The sequence below is a fragment of the Onychostoma macrolepis genome, chromosome 02 (genome assembly GCF_012432095.1).
Source record: "Onychostoma macrolepis isolate SWU-2019 chromosome 02, ASM1243209v1, whole genome shotgun sequence".
In the NCBI taxonomy this organism is placed as follows: domain Eukaryota; kingdom Metazoa; phylum Chordata; class Actinopteri; order Cypriniformes; family Cyprinidae; genus Onychostoma; species Onychostoma macrolepis.
The window spans coordinates 2,105,336-2,124,069 of record NC_081156.1 but is presented as its reverse complement, the minus strand read 5'-3'; positions in this window follow the sequence as shown (position 1 = coordinate 2,124,069).

Sequence of the window (18,734 nt, the reverse complement as noted above, 5' to 3'; positions counted from 1 at the left end):
TTATAACTGGATTCCGAGATTCCGTCCGCGTTTTCTGCATCGCGGAAATCATTGGGCCGTACGCGTCAAGAACCGGGTTGACCGGGTACTCGGTACCACCGGTACTTAAAAAAAACCTGGTACCGTGACGTTTTCACTTTTTTAGTACCGACTTGGTACCGAAGTACCGGGTCTTTTGACAACACTAATCAAATGCATTAATATGTAGTAATATGCAAGTAATATGACAAAGACACCTCATTCAAAAACAGTAGCCTTTTAAAGACCCTTAATCAAAATTGTAGTTTGAGAACTGGCACTGTGTCTTTTGACGCTACGGGGAACACCATCTGTGTGGCCAATGTATCTTACACATGACATCTTACTGACCAATGACGTCACTACTTGTGTACCCATGAATATAAGAGGGTGCCTGTTGTAACGGCTGGACAAATCAGAATAATGCTTATGAAAGAATTATCAGATAACATAACTCTATACCATGCATGATATCAAATTAATCCTTGTTTAGTCCACTATCTACTGGTGCATACCACTTCCTCATAACATGCATTGTTTGCTTGTTATATTAATCAGAGTATTAAGAGACACTGCCTGCCCACTCTGATCATGCAAATGAGCCAGCTTCCAAACAAAGAAACGTTATCCCACCTGAAATTACACATTTTTCATTGGTCAAGGCAAACTCAGGAGGTTTGACCTTGCCAGATGTTGCCCATGACCCTCCCTCTTTGATAGTTCTGTTCAGTCCAGTTCCCTGGTTTCTGTAATGGTTTCATTTATTCACTTTTACATCCCCTTTTTCCATGTATGTATGCATGATGTATTTGTTTTGTTCAGACTACACTCTAAAAAATGCTACGTTGCTTCAACCCAACTTTGGGTTAAATATGGACTAACCCAACATTTGGGTTAAAAATTTAACCCAACAGCTGGGTTAGCCCATATTTGACCCAAAGTTGGGTTGAAGCAACCCAGCATTTCTTAGAGTGTAGTCATGTGTTTGTGTTTTAGTTTAATAAAACGTTTGTGCACAATCACGAGTATTGATTCTGTCACTGCTTGCAATATAAAGGTCTTTTAATGAGCCGATGTTGCTACAAGCTCTAGTGCATTAGCACTGCAAGAAAATAATTTTCTGTAGCCATGAAAATAACATTTGTTGATATAAAATTACACTGTTTGTTCGCTGGTCAAAAAGAATAGCTGCAAGACTAATTCTGCTACAGTTAGTTATGGCAGCTGATCTAAGTATTTATGATTAATTAGTACTAGTTAAAATTAATTATTCATATTTCCATTTTGATGTAATTTGCTACACTGTAGTACATTATCAGCTTTTTTAAAATGTTCTCAAAGAAGAATCTTTGTTTGTGCCTGTCCCTGCTGTCAAGGGATGAGGGACAGTCATCTGCACCCCATAGCTCAGGATCTTCCATAGCCGAAGCAGAGCAGAAGCAGAGTTTGCAGGCTGGAAAAAAAAAAAAAAAAGATGCATCCCTTTTGCATTCTTCGGTCATCAACTCAAGTGATCTCATGGATCAAGCAGAGTTGGATGTGGCTGAGGAGGGTAGAGATGATATGACTGAGCCCTGGCCCAGCCGAACATATGACAATCTGTTAGACAGTACAGCTCGTGCGACTGACAGACTGTCAGCCCTGGCAGCGCAAGAGATATAAGTTTACTCGTAGTAATTTTGAGTAATTTCTGTCCGGACATAACCACCCCGCTCCCGAGTCTTCTGTTCCTCCCTCATCTCCACGCTGCGGTAAAGAGATCACGGAGGAAACCATATTCAGCTTGCATTTATCCTATTTAGCTGATGATGTCTTTTGCAGGTGCCCGTTTATAGTCATGCTGGGGCACCAATGACTTAAATGTAGGGTAGACAATTTCAGAAAGGCTAGCGATAGCAAGCTAGCTTTGAAAGCAAGATCCCCACCCTCCCTGCATAATCACACTGCAAAGCCACACCTCCCCCAAAACACATGAAAGCACTCCGTCAGAGCAGAGACTAACCTGCGACACAATGAGAGAAGAAAGCGTTGGTGGAGGATTGAATGCAACTCTGTCAGATTTCCTCATGTCTCATTCACCGGTGAGAAAACATTACAGTACAAAGTGCATAATATTACAATAATAGCGCCTTTCACTCTCACTGGAACGCGCTGATGACGTATCACGTCTGCGCAAACAGGCTGAGCAGAGGTATGCAGATACATATTTGACAGGCAGGCAGGATAGCCTACCATAAGGTTCGGACCGGACATTTTGTTTGGACGAACATTTTATGGTCCTACGCCTTCCACAGTCAATATAAATACATATAAATAAATTTAGACCACTTAACTTAGTGATTGCTATCAAGATTTTGACTTCTAACTAGCATAACAAAATTTTTTGAACCAAATCACCTAATCTGCCTTTAGTATGACTGCCATAGCCAATTGCCCTGGTGTATTCGTACACATGCTTCAGACACTGAGCACAGGATGAAGATATCCCTATAGCATCAGCAACTCACATATCATCTCATTAGGAAAACGGGGTTACATATCTGAGACGTTTTATGGCTTTAGTCCATTTTTGTTAGCTTTGAGTTCATTTATCTGATAGTTTAATCACAAAAGTCCCCTAAATACTTTTTAACAGATATATGTCTTTAATATTTACAGTTAGGTCCATATACAGTGCTGCTTGAAAGTTTGTGTTAGATTTTAGCAGAAACACTCTGTGCCCTTTTGCCCAGAAGATGCGCTGATGTGTACTGAACTTGCATTTGTCCTAAACTTTGTCCTGATTGCTAAACAGACACAGTTCCATATTTAGATGATTTAGATGTCTGTGTCTGATATGATCTTGTGATCATCCAATGGTGCAACTTCTTGTTTTCGTATATATACTCCCTGATGGCTTAATAAATGCTGAGCTTTGGTTAAACGGGACACTTGAGTCTTGTCTTTAATCACTGCCTCCCGGGTACCCGAAAGGTTTCTCTTCTTTGTGCATCCGAACAAACCTGACTGCCGATCTTGGTATTTGTTAAGAGTTAGATTCTAACAATTGGGGGCTCGTCCGCGAAAGGGGGGAATCTTCCTACGAACTGGGAAAAGTGTTCCGAGATCGACAGGAAAAGACGTGTCAAGAGATCAAAGAGAAGGACCTACGATAAATGGGGTAAGTGTTTTTGCATATTTCTTGAGACAGAAATACAGCACTTACCCCTGTAGGATCCTAGGGTTATCTCCGTATAGAGACGGGATAGTGTAATCACTTCGCTAGTGGAATTAATTTTCCATTGTTGTGCACTTCGGCTGGCAACAGTAGGTATACTATTAGCGTGAAGAGTGATGGTGTAAGCAGTACTGATCACACTGTATTTTTGTATTGATCATGACAACGTGTATACTTTCGCGAGAAGAAAGAAAATTTTTAATAATTATTGTTACATGCTGACGTATTGTGACTGAAAAAGACGGTGTTAGGGGCAATCAGGACTGAAAGTTTTGTGTAAGCCCACACGTAGAAAACACCCAGAAAAGATGGTGATTTAGTGGCAATCAGGACGAAAGTCTTGTGTAAGCCAGAAAATATAGGAAAATCACCCACGGTCACAATATAACACATGTATTACGGTCGGGGTTGAACGGCGAGGTACAGAAGAAAAGAAACCGCGAATATTACACTGCTAGCTCCTACTGCCTGTGAAATATTTGCTGCTACTTTACTAACTGCTAATTAAGACGCACAAAGTGGAAGATGGGAGGTTCAATATCAAGACCCCTACCGGGGGAAAAACCAATTGATTTCATGTATAGAAATAATCAAGGATTCTATACAGAACCATTTAGAACCAGAACAGTCCTACCCGGTAGATTTATGTATCTGTTCAAATGATGGAAAGCATAATGTAGGAATATCTGAATGCAGAAATACTGTAACACTGATTCACACAGATGGTATTAACAACTGTACTATTAAGTTCCTTAATCAAACTACAAGTAATTTTGTATGCCCATTTTCTCACATTGACAGTGCTCCGGGAATGGTCTGGACCTGAGGAGGAATGGCCTACTATCATTTAGATCAGGGAGACTGGCGTGGATGTTGCTATCCAGCTCTGCTCTCCACAGGAACTACGGTGTTAACAGAGAAAGACATAGAAAGGAAGGATGTAGAATTAGAACGAAGTCGCAAAAGACGAGACATATCTAGCATGCCTACTCGTTATAATGGGTACAAGACCGTGAGTCCATGGACAAAACCATGGGAAAATGTAGGATGGTCCTTAGCAGGTATGTTTACAGGGTTAGGGACTACGACTGCTCTGAATAAAATTAACGGGTTAGCATGGCAAGTTCTGTCATTAGAAAATGATACAGCTGTTGTATTAGATTTGCTCACAGAGGAGTTAAAGAAGATGAGAGAAGCTGTTATACAGAACAGATTAGTCTTGGATATTTTGACGTCTCAGCAGGGAGGAGTTTGTAAGATGTTGGGAGTGTCTTGTTGTTTTTACATTCCAGATAACTCAGACAACGTCACGAACATTGTGGAGCACAAACCGACACCCTATTGGTTTGTACGCAATCCATCGCACCTGCACATGACACAAATCACGTCACACTCCAGCAAGGACATAGCCAGTGTTGGGTTCGTTACTCAAAAAATATTATTTCTTAAAAGTTATTATTTCTCCACTACTGGCTCATTTATCAAACGGGTGCTTTCTCTTCATCCTCCGCAAATTAAGCTACAGTAGGTAGTTTGGTAGAGAGACGTTTGAATAAATTAGCGTTTGCGATTGACAATGTTGTGATAAGTAGGCTATACTAACTTTGTAACTCGTTACCCCCAACACTGGACATAGCAGACGTATGTAGCCAAGTACGAAGATGTCCGTGGCAGAGACTCAAGAAGAGAACTCGAGCGAAATGTAACTGATGTAGATTACCCTGTTGTTGTACATACAGGATTGAGTCCAAAGTGTTTGTTACATCTTCTAGTTAAATGTGACATTGTTGCCATTAGCTATAGAATTGAGCATAGTACAAACCAGGAAGGTATCAGGATTGAATTATTATTTTTTTTATTAATCACTTGGATTAATCATTCATTTTGACAGCACTAATGTTTATTGTATATAGACAACCATACAAGGGTAATTGTTATTAAGCCTGCCCTGAGTACAGCAATTTTCTTGTCCGTTGCCCTCACAGATTCCTGCAGCTAAGCTTGGGTGTACATTTACATTCCAATAAAGGTTATTGATGACATGCCTCTGAAGTTTGACTTTTTGCACCATTACAATACTTATAGGCAACTAGTCATCATATCTTCCACTCCATGAAACACGTTAATGCTCAGTAGTACACATATATGGTTCTTTAATGTATTTGCATTGTACTAAAATGCGTTAATTTTTAATGGGCATATATGCGGCTGAAAAAGGTAGCCTAGTGCATCCCAAATTTTTCAACATTAACATATAACATTATAGTCATTATGGCCTTTAGAAAAATGCTTTTTTGAGGAGGTGGGGTAGTGCACAATAGGCCCCTGTGGCACGGCCTAAGCTTTTGTCCTTAATGGCATTTTTTTCCTTACATTACTTTTACTTTTATACTTTAAGTAGTTTTGAAACCAGTACTTTTACACTTTTACTTGAGTAAAAAGCTTGAGTTGATACTTCAACTTCTACAGAAGTCTTTTTAAACCCTAGTATCTATACTTCTACCTGAGTAATGAATGTGAATACTTTTGACACCAGTGCTTAAGTCTGGAACTCATGGGCATCACCAAAGACTGGGTTTCCTCCTTTGTGATGCTTTGCTAGACCTTTACTGCAGTTGACTTCAGTTGTTGTTTGTTTGGAGTCTTTCTGCCTTTAGTTTTGTCTTCAGCAAGTGAAATGCATGCTCAATTGGGTTGCGATCAGGAGATTGACTTGGTCATTGCAGAATAATCCACTTTTTACCTTCAAAAAATCCTGGATTGCTTTTGCTGTATGTTTTGGTTCATTTCCACTTGAACTATGAAGCACCGTCCAATCAACTTTGCTGCGTTTGGCTGAATCTGGGCAGACAGTATATCCCTATACACTTCTGTCCTCTGTCACTTCATCTCTAAACACCAGTAACCCAGTGCCACTGGAAGCCATGCATGCTCATGCCATCACACTCCTCCACCATGTTTCACAGATGATGTTGAATGCTTTGGATCATGAGCTGTTCCAAGCCTTCTCCATAGCCTACTTTTTTCTTCCTGTCATTCTGGTACAGGTTGATCTTAATTTCAACCGTCAAAAGAATGCGTTTTTTGGTCTAAAAAATCTAATCTGGCCTTGTTTGCACTTTGTGGTGAACCCTCTGTATTTGCTCTCGTGAAGTCTTCTCTTGATTGTAGACTTTGACAGTGACACATCTACCTCCCGGAGAGTGTTCTTCAGTTGGCTGGATGTTGTGAAAGGGTTTTTCTTTAACATGGCGAGGATCCTCCAATCATCCACCACTGTTGTCCTCTGTGGATGTACAGTTTACTGCATGATGTGGGTTCACAGCAACAACTTCCAAATGCAAATGGAACGCTTAGAATCTGAGTGTGCACTTCAAGCCCATATTCATTATATAACTGTAACCTGAATAAGTTTTGGTCAACAGCTAAAATAGTAAAAAATTGTGCTTGTGTCCAAATATATATGGACAACATTTATCTTTCTGGGAAAGCAGACCAAAACATGTATTTCTCATTTTGTATGCATTTATTTAGTGCACAGCTGCATATGCAAAAATTGTTGAGTAAACTGGGCACTGCTAGCGTAATATTAATTTGTCTTTTGAACTTGTGAAATACTGCCACTTCTATTGCTATATTAGTCAGCCTAGACCAGCAATATATTTAAACATATTTTACAACGTATTTAAATTATTCAAATGATTGACATAACAGTTATATACAGTACATTATTATATTAATTATTTTATCCACCATTTCAGCAACTTATAGATCAATATAAAAAAGAAAGATGAAAAATATTGGCAAATATTGACAAATAAAATATACAAATTAAACAAAGACTAATTCGGTATGGCAAAGTAATACAAAGCAAGGAACAAGATTTTTTCATACTTTCATGGATCGACAGGTGGAAGCCCACTGCGTTGCAAAACATTTCTTTAAAATGACTATAAAAATGATGTATCATCTTGAATACATGGATATATTATAACTTTGCAACTAACATGTAATACTTGAAGAAAAGCAAAACACTAGAGTATTAAAACAAATGTTAACAAATTGAGAAAAGCCCTTTTTATTTGATTTTTTCTACGCTATGTCCAATAGTAATGGACAGAATTAGATTTATGTGTCTTGGCAAGACACAAATGGTAATTCAGAGAGTTTGCCGCACTGAGACTTTCCTCCTCATCTCTTCCTGTACAGTTCACCACCATCAGTAAGCACATCAGTGACCAGTAGGGAAGCATTGATCTGTTTATCTGAATAGAGGAGACCTGGAATATAGAGAGGGGAAAAAGTATGCAAGTGAGAGAGAAAGAGGCTGAAAGATTTAGCACACCGTAAGTGCTCTATTTTACAGGCATACTTTAAAAGCACACATATTTGGGTGGGTGTGTGGGTAGGGAGAACTAAACAAAGTGGCTTTAGCTGAAGTAACTAACACTATTGACTTTAACAGCTCATTGACGTCAGATGAGTGGAAGTGGCACGTTTTTTATGTCTTCCACAATGAAAAGTCCCAGGCGACTTCATTGGTAGAATTGATTCATTCAAGAGTGGTTTATTCCTGGTTTGCCTGAACCACCTCATCTTCTTGGCTGTTGTGTGATCCAATAATCAAATTTATGTCCCCATGCTGGAGAATCGATTTCCAATGTGAAAGAGGAGTAAAAAAGGAACTGTGTTACCATCCCAGCATGTAACATTTAACACTTTTGTATTGTAAATATTCTACCAACAGTCAATCACTGCATGCTTTCAGAATTTCATTTTTATTTTAAACTCTTTCAGCTGCTTCACATTGTTTTGGTGTTCCTTTTGGCATACAGGAATTCCTTAGTTCACTGATATCAAAGGAAATGTTATTTACAAAATAAAATTTAAAATGAAAAAGAAAAGGTTTTCAAAGGAAGCAGTTCCATTGTTGTATAAAAATAAATGCTTAAATTTTGCATTATTATAATTCTTGCATTCTTGCAATTTTGCATTCTTATTATGGTTAATCAGTTTTTTTTTTTTTTTTTTTTTTTTTTAATTACCAATTTTAATGCCAATTATCAGACATAAAATTTGAGTGAAAAGTTTTGTTTTGCTTTCTATGGATGTTTGTGCAAAACTTCCATATTTTTCAGTATGATTTTACGTTTTATTTCAGTCCATATGTTCACTATATATAAAATGATTAACTGCTGCAACATCCTTGAAATATGCACAACCTGATATTGCAGAGTGCGACGTGTTCCTGGGTCAACATCTTTGTTGACCCTGGAACAACATTGTGATTAACCAATCAGATTTCAAGAACCAGTTTATAATTTTTCTGAAGTTTAGGATTACAATCAGTGTTTGGTGCCTGTGCATCAGTGTAATTCATCTATCAATTCCTCTGATTTTAGGCATTACTCATGGGTAAGGTTAGGTTTAGGTGTAGGAATATGGTTAAGATTATATTTCTGGATTAAAATGTTGTTCCAGGGTCAACAAAATATGTTGACCCAGGAACACGTCTAACTCTGCAATATCAGGACGTGCTTGAAATACTTTCCAGAATGTCCCTTTCCAGGTAAAGGATGATGACTAGGCTATCAAGGCAATACTGCAAGTAATGATTCTCTCCATTACAGGAGGTCCTGTGAAGCTCCAAGCAATTTTCAAAGGATCTAGAGGAAGATGGGCTTGTCGATAAGGTGCCATAACCAGAAGTCTTAGCCATCTCTGTGTTATATACAGAGGGGACTTTAAAGATAAGTGGCATCCCTGACGATCTCTCATATAGGCCACCATGATTACTTCAGCCTCTCAATGGACATGCTGACAACCTAATCCCAACTTCATGGCCATGGATTAGACGTGTCAGACCAGTATGAAAAATGAGGCTCCTAAAACAGGGCCGGTTTGCTCTCTATGGAGAAAGTTGAGCATTTATACAACACATGAGATGAGAGAGAAACTTTGGGCTGGAATGTGTAGACGTGTACATTCCTGGAGTGTTTCTACTCTAATGCTGATCAACTCTGTGAAACACATACATTCACATAGACTCACAGGAATCTGTTTAAGAACTCAGTCTGCATGGTAAAACTTTAGAGGGCAGATCAATATTAGCAGTCCAGTGAAATCACCTCAGAGCGGTTGTGAATGGTGTTAACCCACTTAAAACACAGCAGGGTGAAGCAAGATGTCTGGTCACACTCAATTTCTACATCAAGTGCCGAAATGCTTCCAAAAGGCTGGGAGGCCTGTGGTGAGGCTCTTTATTGAATGTCTGCTGACAAGATATCTAAATCACCTTTTGATCCTGGGTAATTATTTGTAATCAATAACAAAAATAACAACAACAACAACAATAAAATAATAATAAAATAAAAAAGGTGTGGTTGACATACAGTATCCTGATGTGTTACCAAGCTCCTGATGAATAACATGTATTTATGTATTTATAATCATATCCTACAAAATTTCTGTTTAAAGAAAGAGGGACTAAGTCCCGGTCACATAGACAGGAAAGAGCTTAAATAGGTTAGATCTCCCTCTGACATTATTATGAATTGTTAGGAGTCAACACACAGACAAGGACAGTTCAGTGACTTGATCACTGAATTAGTCTTGAAGAGGGTCTAGTAAAGTTTTTTTTTTTTTTTTTTTAAGTATTTTTAAAATAACAAGCAATGTTTTTTTTCTGTATGTGGAGTAGTAGAATAAAAAGTAAAATATTCTGCTTCTGAATGTAATGAAGTAAAATTTTGCCCAAATGAAAATAGAAAAATATATGCCTACTTACACAAAAGAAGATTTTTTTTAAAATGTTTTTTGTTTTTCATGGCATTTCTTTTTTTTTTTTTTTTTGGGACAAATTGCTTATGTTCCTCTATACGTAATTAATTGCATAAATTTAAATATTATAAATACAATACTGCATTAACAAACCAACACAGGTGTACCAGTACAAACCACCTGATCCCACAGAAAACCTCAGATGCTCCGATTTTATTTCCTCTTCTTGTGTTGGCGGACAGAATTCTCATTGCGAAGTCAAGGGTTTTGCCCTGAGACTGTCTGCTCCAGATATGACAGTATCATTAAAGCCACCCAATCTCATGCAACACAATGAAACAAAGGATAAAAAGAACTTTTTAAACTGTAACAGCCTTCTGAGGAGCATCAGTCATGTTTGCTTTTAGTGAGGGTTGAGACATATCAGGGCTAAACAAACGCACAAAAAATAAATACATACATACACACATACATATATATATAACTTGTGCTTTATTTTATAATACATAAGGTATGGACTTGACATGGGTTAAAATAGTTAAATAGTTAATCCAAAAAAAATCTGAAATTTATTTTCTGTCATTTACTCAACCATATGTCATTTCAAACCCATAAAACCCAATAAGGTTAATCTACAAAACACAAAGCTTCTGTCCATCTACTGAAAGTCCAGATTAGGAGATCCAAAGGGTCATGAAGGTGTCGTAAAACAAATCCATATGAATCGAGTGGTTTAATCAAGTCTTGTGGAGATACAGTCACTTTATATAAGGAACAAATTTAATTTATGTTTTTATTCACATCTTACCAATGATTGACAGACAAACACATTGACATAGAACACATCACATATGGTAAACACAAGGGCTCCAATGAGTTTGCTTGAATAAAAGCATATAAAGAGATCATATCTCTTTACAAGACTTAACAGCTTGATAAAACAGCTTGTTTCATATGGATTAATTTTAAAGGTGACCTATTATACCCCTTTTTACAAGATGTAAAATAAGTCTCTGATGTCGCCAGATAGTATAAGTGAAGTTTTAGCTCAAAATACCCGACAGATAATTTTTTATAGCTTGTTAAAATTGCCACTTTTAGGGTATGAGCCAAAACGCGCCGTTTTTGTGTTTGTCCCTTTAAATGCAAATGAGCTGGTGCTCCCAGACCCTTTTTAAGAAGAGGGAGGAGCTTCAAGAGCTCAAGCTCTGGCATACAAATAAACATCCCACTATTAGCACAAGCCTGTTATCTTCAGTTTAAAAGTCAGTCATCTGATTGTACTGTGTATAATAAATGCCTGTTACACAGATGGGGAGCACAGTGCAATAAAAATAATGACATAGCCGGTCTCATGGTGCCTTCGTGTGCTATCACAAACTTTATAAGTCCCACTTGTGATTAGGAGCTCGCCAAATTCAAGCGGTCGACTTCACATTGCTTTCATTTTCAATTTTTAACTACCACATTCCTATTTACGATCATTCTACTAGCACATGAAGGCAGGCAGAGACAATAGTAGTTTTAGCAAAATTAGCCTTACAGAGTGCCAAAAAGCTCTTTCAGAAAGGCAATTTGGAAAGCAAACACGTGATCAAAATGATCAAATAGGGGACTTTACTGATTTTTTTCCAGGACATTTACTTTGAAAATGAAATTTAACCACAGTGTCCTCATTGGCTCAGATGAAGGGAGTGTATGGAAACTCCTATGTTCATTGGTGCATCCCAACACAACCCTTGTAATGCCTCTTTGGCACTGACATTTTATATCTCCAGCAGCTACAGCAAGAAAACAGTAATGCCGGAATGCTGCTTCTCACTCAGGGCTGTGTCTTTGCTAATAGGGCAGAGACAGTTACAAATGTGCGGGACTTTTTTCCCTATGATGACGTGTACGTAGGGAGAATCTGGAATCGCTTGTTTAGAGAGACTGTTTATGATTTGTTGGGATTATAAAAAATGAGTGGGTGGATTTTTGCTATTATAGGCTGGTTGTTTTCACACCCTGCAGCCACACAACTGTGTTCAAACAACATATAAAAGTGATTTTTGCATAATAGGTCCCTTTTAAGGCGGCTTTATGACTTTTTAGATGTTCTATAAGTTTGGTCATCCGGTTCTTTGCAATTGTCGCCTTTTGGTTTCCTCAGTTGGGGACACTTTATTTTCAAGTGTCAAGTTGACACTTTATTGTTACTGAACTGAGATGGACGATGACATCACTGAATAAACTGACTTTAACTGGAAAACCGACTGTTTAATATTGTCCACTTTTTAGAATCAGAATCAGAAAGAGCTTTATTGCCAAGTGTGTTTACACACACAAGGAATTTGTCTTGGTGTTAGGAGCTTCCGGTACAGAAAGTACAAACATAGTGCAGACAACATATGATTAAGGTAATAAAAACACTAATAATGAAGAGAATAAACAATAAATTATAAATAACAACAGTAATAAAAAATACAAATATACAGAAAAGAAAAATGTCTGTAGACAGAACTGTGAATGTGCATGTGTCCTATGTACAGATGAAGGTTTGATGAGTGTAGGGTATCAGAGAGCGAATCAGACAAATTAAGATTCAATCAGATTGGTGTTGAAAAACCCAAAGAGCCAAATTCCACAAAGAGGCCCAGGGACACAAAACAATGTCATAAATCTGTCCAGATCCTGGCGCCATGAGTCTGAAGCAAGTCCACCAACTAGCAGCTTTGAGCAGCTCACAACATTAAAACAAAAGAATTTATTGATAATTCCAACTCAGGAAGTAGATTGTCAAATTTGGGGCAAGTAAACAAGATTGATGGTCAAAGACACAGCACATCATGGCCATCACATGAGGAAAATCATTAGTAGAAACTGCGTTGGGTGGTCTCCCCCACCTAGAGACAAAGACCAGACTGAAATTCCTTCCAAACCCTTTTTGACCTTTGTTCTTCACAGAACACATTCTCACGTCCACAGAATGGCATAGAAGCTGTATTTTATGCACCAAAATCATCTTAAAAGGACTTATGAGCAACTAATGATTTCTATGCATAACTCCATATTATGTATGTAACCCACACACTTGACTATCATGTCCTAATCACTCATTGTGTATGTCTTTTTTATAATAGCTTAAGGGTTCATATTCATGTTTGGTATGTATGAGTTTGAAAAATCATGCTTTAAGCATTTCTTTCAATTAATTCTTTGTCGAATGTATCATATTCTGGTTATAGAAATCACATCCAAAAGTATACTTTGCAAGAGCGTGTAAAGTTCAGACCATGTGACTGATAAGATAACATCATAGATTTATGTATTGGGAGGAGAAACAGAGCAACACCCCAAGCTAAGACAGTATCTAATTGGTCAAGATACCAGTTGGGATGTGTCCAAAAGCTGAGTTTAAAAACTCAGGACACCATCAAACCATCCTCTCTCTCTCTTAGTCTCGTTAAATCCTTTTATTCTTTTACTTTAATTTATTTTCTTTCCGTTGAGAGTTTCGTTAAGTTAATTTTGCTGCAAAGTCCAGCTCCGACTGCACCCGCTTCAAACTTCAACCAGCAACTGACTCTGAAACCATTCGTCAGCCAACACCCAACCATTGGCTTCCCAAGACATCACTTCAACGACTACTGAACTTCCAGCCAATCAGCAACTTGGGAAACCCCCTTTCTGCAAAGATGACAACAGAAGGGAATCCCTTAACACAAAGGCAACGCAAGTACCACCTTCCAGGCTGAACTGGTGCATTTAATATAAATGTTAGCTTCATTGAGAAACTCAATTTGAGGGTTAATTAAGTGATTGACGGTTGTTCAGGTCTATGCAATAGCACATATTGCTATAAACTTGGGATTTCACATTTTTATTCTCTACTCATCCTTTCCTCACTTTCTCTCTTTCTGCAACTTGTGTGAATGCGTGTGTTCATGTGTTAGATTAGTTTACATGTCTTAGATTTATCCAATAAAGTCTTATTTATATTGAAAAGAGAAGTATCTTGTGCTTTGTGCTTACAAGTTAATGTCTTAAACTGCCGATCTTGTTACTGTGCTATTTAATAGTGTTTTCACTATATTTTGAATTTTAACATCCAGTGCAGAGTTGATGCTATACGGATCGTTCAATGAATCGCTGGCCGACTCTGATCAGCCGCAAAACAGTGATTTTGTTCAAATTCCCTATAAAATCATAACCGATTCCCTTTGAGCAAAATTGACCTGTTTCCCTTACATGAGTTATTTACAGATGTACAGTACTGGGGTGTGTTATGTGTTGTTCAGGTGGGATATGGCCAGGGGGAAAAAATGGTTCTTGTGTCTGGCTGTTTTGGTGCTCAGTGGTCTGTAGCGCCGGCCAGAGGGCAACAGTTCAAAGAGAGAGTGAGCTGGGTGTGAGGGGTCCCTTTTCCTCACTCTGGAGATATAAATATCTTGGAGGTTGGGTAGAGGGGCACCGATAATCCTCTCAGCAGTCCTGACTGTCCGTTGTAGTCTTCTGATGTCTGTTTTGGTAGCTGAACCAAACGAAACAGTTATAGATGAACACAGGACAGACTCGATGACGGCAGAGTAGAACTGTTTCAGCAGCTCCTGTGGCAGGTTGAATTTCCAGAGGAAGAAACTAGAGGAGGAAATACAGCCTCTGCTGGGCCTTTTTCACAACAGAGTCAATGTGATTGTCTCACTTCAGGTGCTGAGAGATGGTGGTTCCCAGGAATCTGAATGATACTGCAGCAACAGTGCTGTCCATGATGGTGAGTGGGGGGGAGTGCAAGGGGGTTCCTCCTGAAGTCTACTATCATCTCCACTGTTTTGAGCGTGTTCAGCTCCAGGTTGTTGTGACTGCACCAGACAACCAGCTGCTCAACCTCCTTAGAGCTGCTTTCCAGCAGAATTGAAATTTGTTTGCATTATTGAAACACTACTTTCTTGTTTAACACTGTAAAGCTTTGGCACAATCTGTATTGTATAAGCCTCCATATAAATAAAGGTGTTATGGGTGCTATGCTAGAAGAGCGCACAACACGGGAATTTTCCAAACAATAGTCTTAATAATTATCCACAGAAGAAACAAACGAATTACAGGAGCACGGTGTAGCATAACACGTAATACAAACGATAACTGGCAAATGAACTGGGGAGAACTCAGGACTTAAGAACACAGGAACTAATGGGATAATTAATGACACAACAGGTGGTAACAATGAACTTAACAAGACACAGGCAAAAACTAGGTCAAAACTGAAACTCAAAAAACAGACATGTGACAGATCGCCCCCTTCCAGGGAGGCGCGTCCTCGCGCTGTAAAGAGTTCAAACTGAGGAGGGAGGGCGGGGGCTCTGGAGGAGGGAGTGGAGCAGGAGAGAGGACAAACCAAACCCGGAACAACATAAAAGTCCATGGGGGAGTGGAAGGTGGGAGGAGCCAAGGGGAAACCAGGAGCAGGAAGAGCCAGGTTTTGAGCCAGAGACCAACCAGGATGAGGTCCCAGGGCGGAGTCGAAGGCGGGAGGAGCCAGGGTGGGAATGATGCCTTGACATTCGTGGACACCCTGGGGATGACCGACAGAGGTGCAGCTCTCGCTGATGGAGACCCAGTTGGAGCCGAAGAGCCGATGAGTCCACGCTCAGCCGATGGTCCTGGTGGCCGAGGAGGAGCCGGAAATCCAGAGGTCAGAGGCTGAGCCGGTGGGTCCGAGGACAAAGGCGGAGTCGGGGGGAAGGAGGAGCCAGCTGGAACCGTAGGTGCAGGCAGGACCACAACTGACCAAGGCGGAGCCGGAGGGACGAGGGAGCCCGGAGAAGTCGTATGGCCGATGGTTTCCGGTGGAGCCGAGGGAGGGAGGAGCCAAGGTGAAGTGTCGACGGACCGAGGTGGAGCAGGGGGCACAGAGGCTAGAGGCGGAGATAGGGGATCCTCTGTGTAGGATGGAGCTAATGGCCTGAACACTCTCTGTATATCCAGCTGGCCAGTGGGAGGTGCAGAGAGGCTGAAGGACAGCAGTGATGACGGGGCTGAAGGACTGGTTGACTGAGGAGGCGGGAGAGGGAGGCTGGGCGGGAATTCAGGACACACAGGAGATGCTGGAGAGACAGGAGTATCTCGAGAAACAGGGGGCTTAGGGCTCACCTCTCCAAAAAAGTCAATCAGGTCCATAGAAAAAATGTCCTTCAGTTCCTCATAATATCCACCAGAGGCCCGTCCGTACTCGCTCATAGCGGTGGGAGTGTGGGCGGGGCAATCCGCCACATCCCCGAACTCCACTAATACTCCCTCATTGCTCAGCGGTGTAGCTGGCTCACACACTTGGTCAGACCATTTCATGAACTCATATTTAAACACGGTCTCCATGCTATGTGCATGCTGTGTACACATATCTATCCTTACAAGTACAATTTTGGCTGTATTATTTGTGTCCCCTTCAAAAATTGCTCTTGAGAAATTTTACGTTTATTGTCCCCCCTACTGTCAGATGAAATTTACGCCCCTGACTGCAGTAAAATACGTTTTGGTTTGACAACATCGTTCATATGTGAACTACCACAATTAAAGCACAAAGACATAACATTACACCTCGAGACCATTCACAAGTGCGACAAAAGAGAAGAAACGCTTTCGGAAGAAGTTCATCAGGCAATCAGGAGCATTGACTTTGTCGACTCATCCAGTTTAGCGGTGAGTATAATGTCTAATGTCCTCATATATCTTTAGTTATAATTTTAGAGTGATGTAAAAAGACTTAACGGATATCTTATTCAACCCGCTGAGATGAGAAGAAGATGAGAGGAAACGCCGCTTCAGTGCTGATCTGTAGCGCACGCGGGTCACTGCACAGAACACACAGAACTGAAGTCTGAGAGGAAGACAAAACAACTGGTTTCATGCTATTTTACTACACTTTTACTATAATAAAACAAATTATAATTATATTATAAAATCTAATCTAATAAAACATCCAACTAGTGACAACCCTGTGTATAGATTTAATTCTGCTATGGCTCAGCTATTTGTTATAAGCAGTTCTGTAGAAATGAGTCATGTCATTGTCCAGCTCAGTTCAGTTCTCAATAGCATCAGTACATCATTTATAATAATGGAATAAACAAAATTGTACTGAATACAGTGTATTTGTTTGTTTGTTTGTTTCTAGGAGAGCATCAACCCCTAATTGACATGAGGAAAAAATCATTGAAAAGTGTTCAGTGTACAGTCACAGTTGCCAACTCTCGCGAGACAAATAAGCAACCGCAGCTTCAAAAACAAGCCCAAAACAAGCCCAATATTTTTTTGATGATTTATTATCATCAATATTATTTATTATCAATTATTTATTACCAATATATGAGCCTGCAACATATTAAACTGAAACCACTCTCTTATCTGAAAAGCAAAAACAGAAGCTATTTTACAAAAATTAGCAAACTGCAACAAAAGTGGGAACAAAACTAGTCTCCAATCACCTGTGAGCAGAATAGGATTGTAGAGATGGAAAAGGAGAAAAGCACAAGAGCTTCAAAGGGGAGCTGTATATAAAATATATAGGGGTCATTCTATGGAAATGTAAATTTTTCTGTCCCTAGCCTTTACAGAAATATTACACTTGAAAACACTTGGTTCCATTTAAAAATATATATATTTTAAAATGAAACAATGTGTTATTTGAACAATTACACCTTCTTGAGGCATCAATGTGGCAATATTTTTTTTAAATTAATTGTAAAGAATTCCAAGCACCACAAAACTGCTCGTCCCCACAGCCATGTACAGCGGCAAAGTGCTTTATTTTGAGGTCAAAAACAGGTTTTTCTTCCATTTAAAATAAAATAATGTATACATAACTATCAAATAAATTACATAAAAAACAAAATGCCACATAAATATTATAGAAAAAATATAAAATATTATATTAAATTATATATTTAATTATAATATATATTATATTAAAAGAAAATATTATATAATAATATAAAAAATATTATTAAAAAGATAAAAATCATTAAGCTGTCATGTGTGTATTCGTGAAGTCAAAAGGTAATCTAATAATGTGGTTTAAATGTTAAAAAAAAGAAATACATTTTAAGACATCTTGCCATACCAGGCTATTCAAACCGAATGTATTGATCAGTATTAGGATATGACTACTTGTTTTTTTATTACAGCCCGTGATAATTAATACATTACAAAACATTGTAAAAATTAGGCTAAAAGAAAGTCATCCTACTCCTCTATTTCTACTTCTGTCATCGCTTGGATTACAGCGTCACGTGTCGTCTTTTTGAATGTGATTTTTCTCCAATGAGGGGGCGGAACATATGGCAAATTACGCTACAGCACTTATATTATTGCACTAGTTGGCTATTAACTGCGAGCAGACAGAGTGGCAATCAATGCATTGGAGAATACAGGCGAACATAAATAAAAAAAACGAAGTTGCTTGTCAGATTTCCATAACAAGCGACCATATTTTTTTAAATAAGCCCAAAAAACCGCAACCCGCGACCAGGGATTTTTTCCCGCAACTTTACAAAAAAAGAAGCCCAAAGTCGCGTATAATACGCGGACTTGGCAACTGTGTGTACAGTGTACCCCTCTTTGCAACAGAGGAAGCATTGGGAAAGAGGAGAAGAGAGAAAGTGAAAAGGCACTCAACAGATGTTGGTGAGACTTTATTTCTGGAAATGCTTTTAAAGGTCACTCACATTCTAGTTAACCACAAATG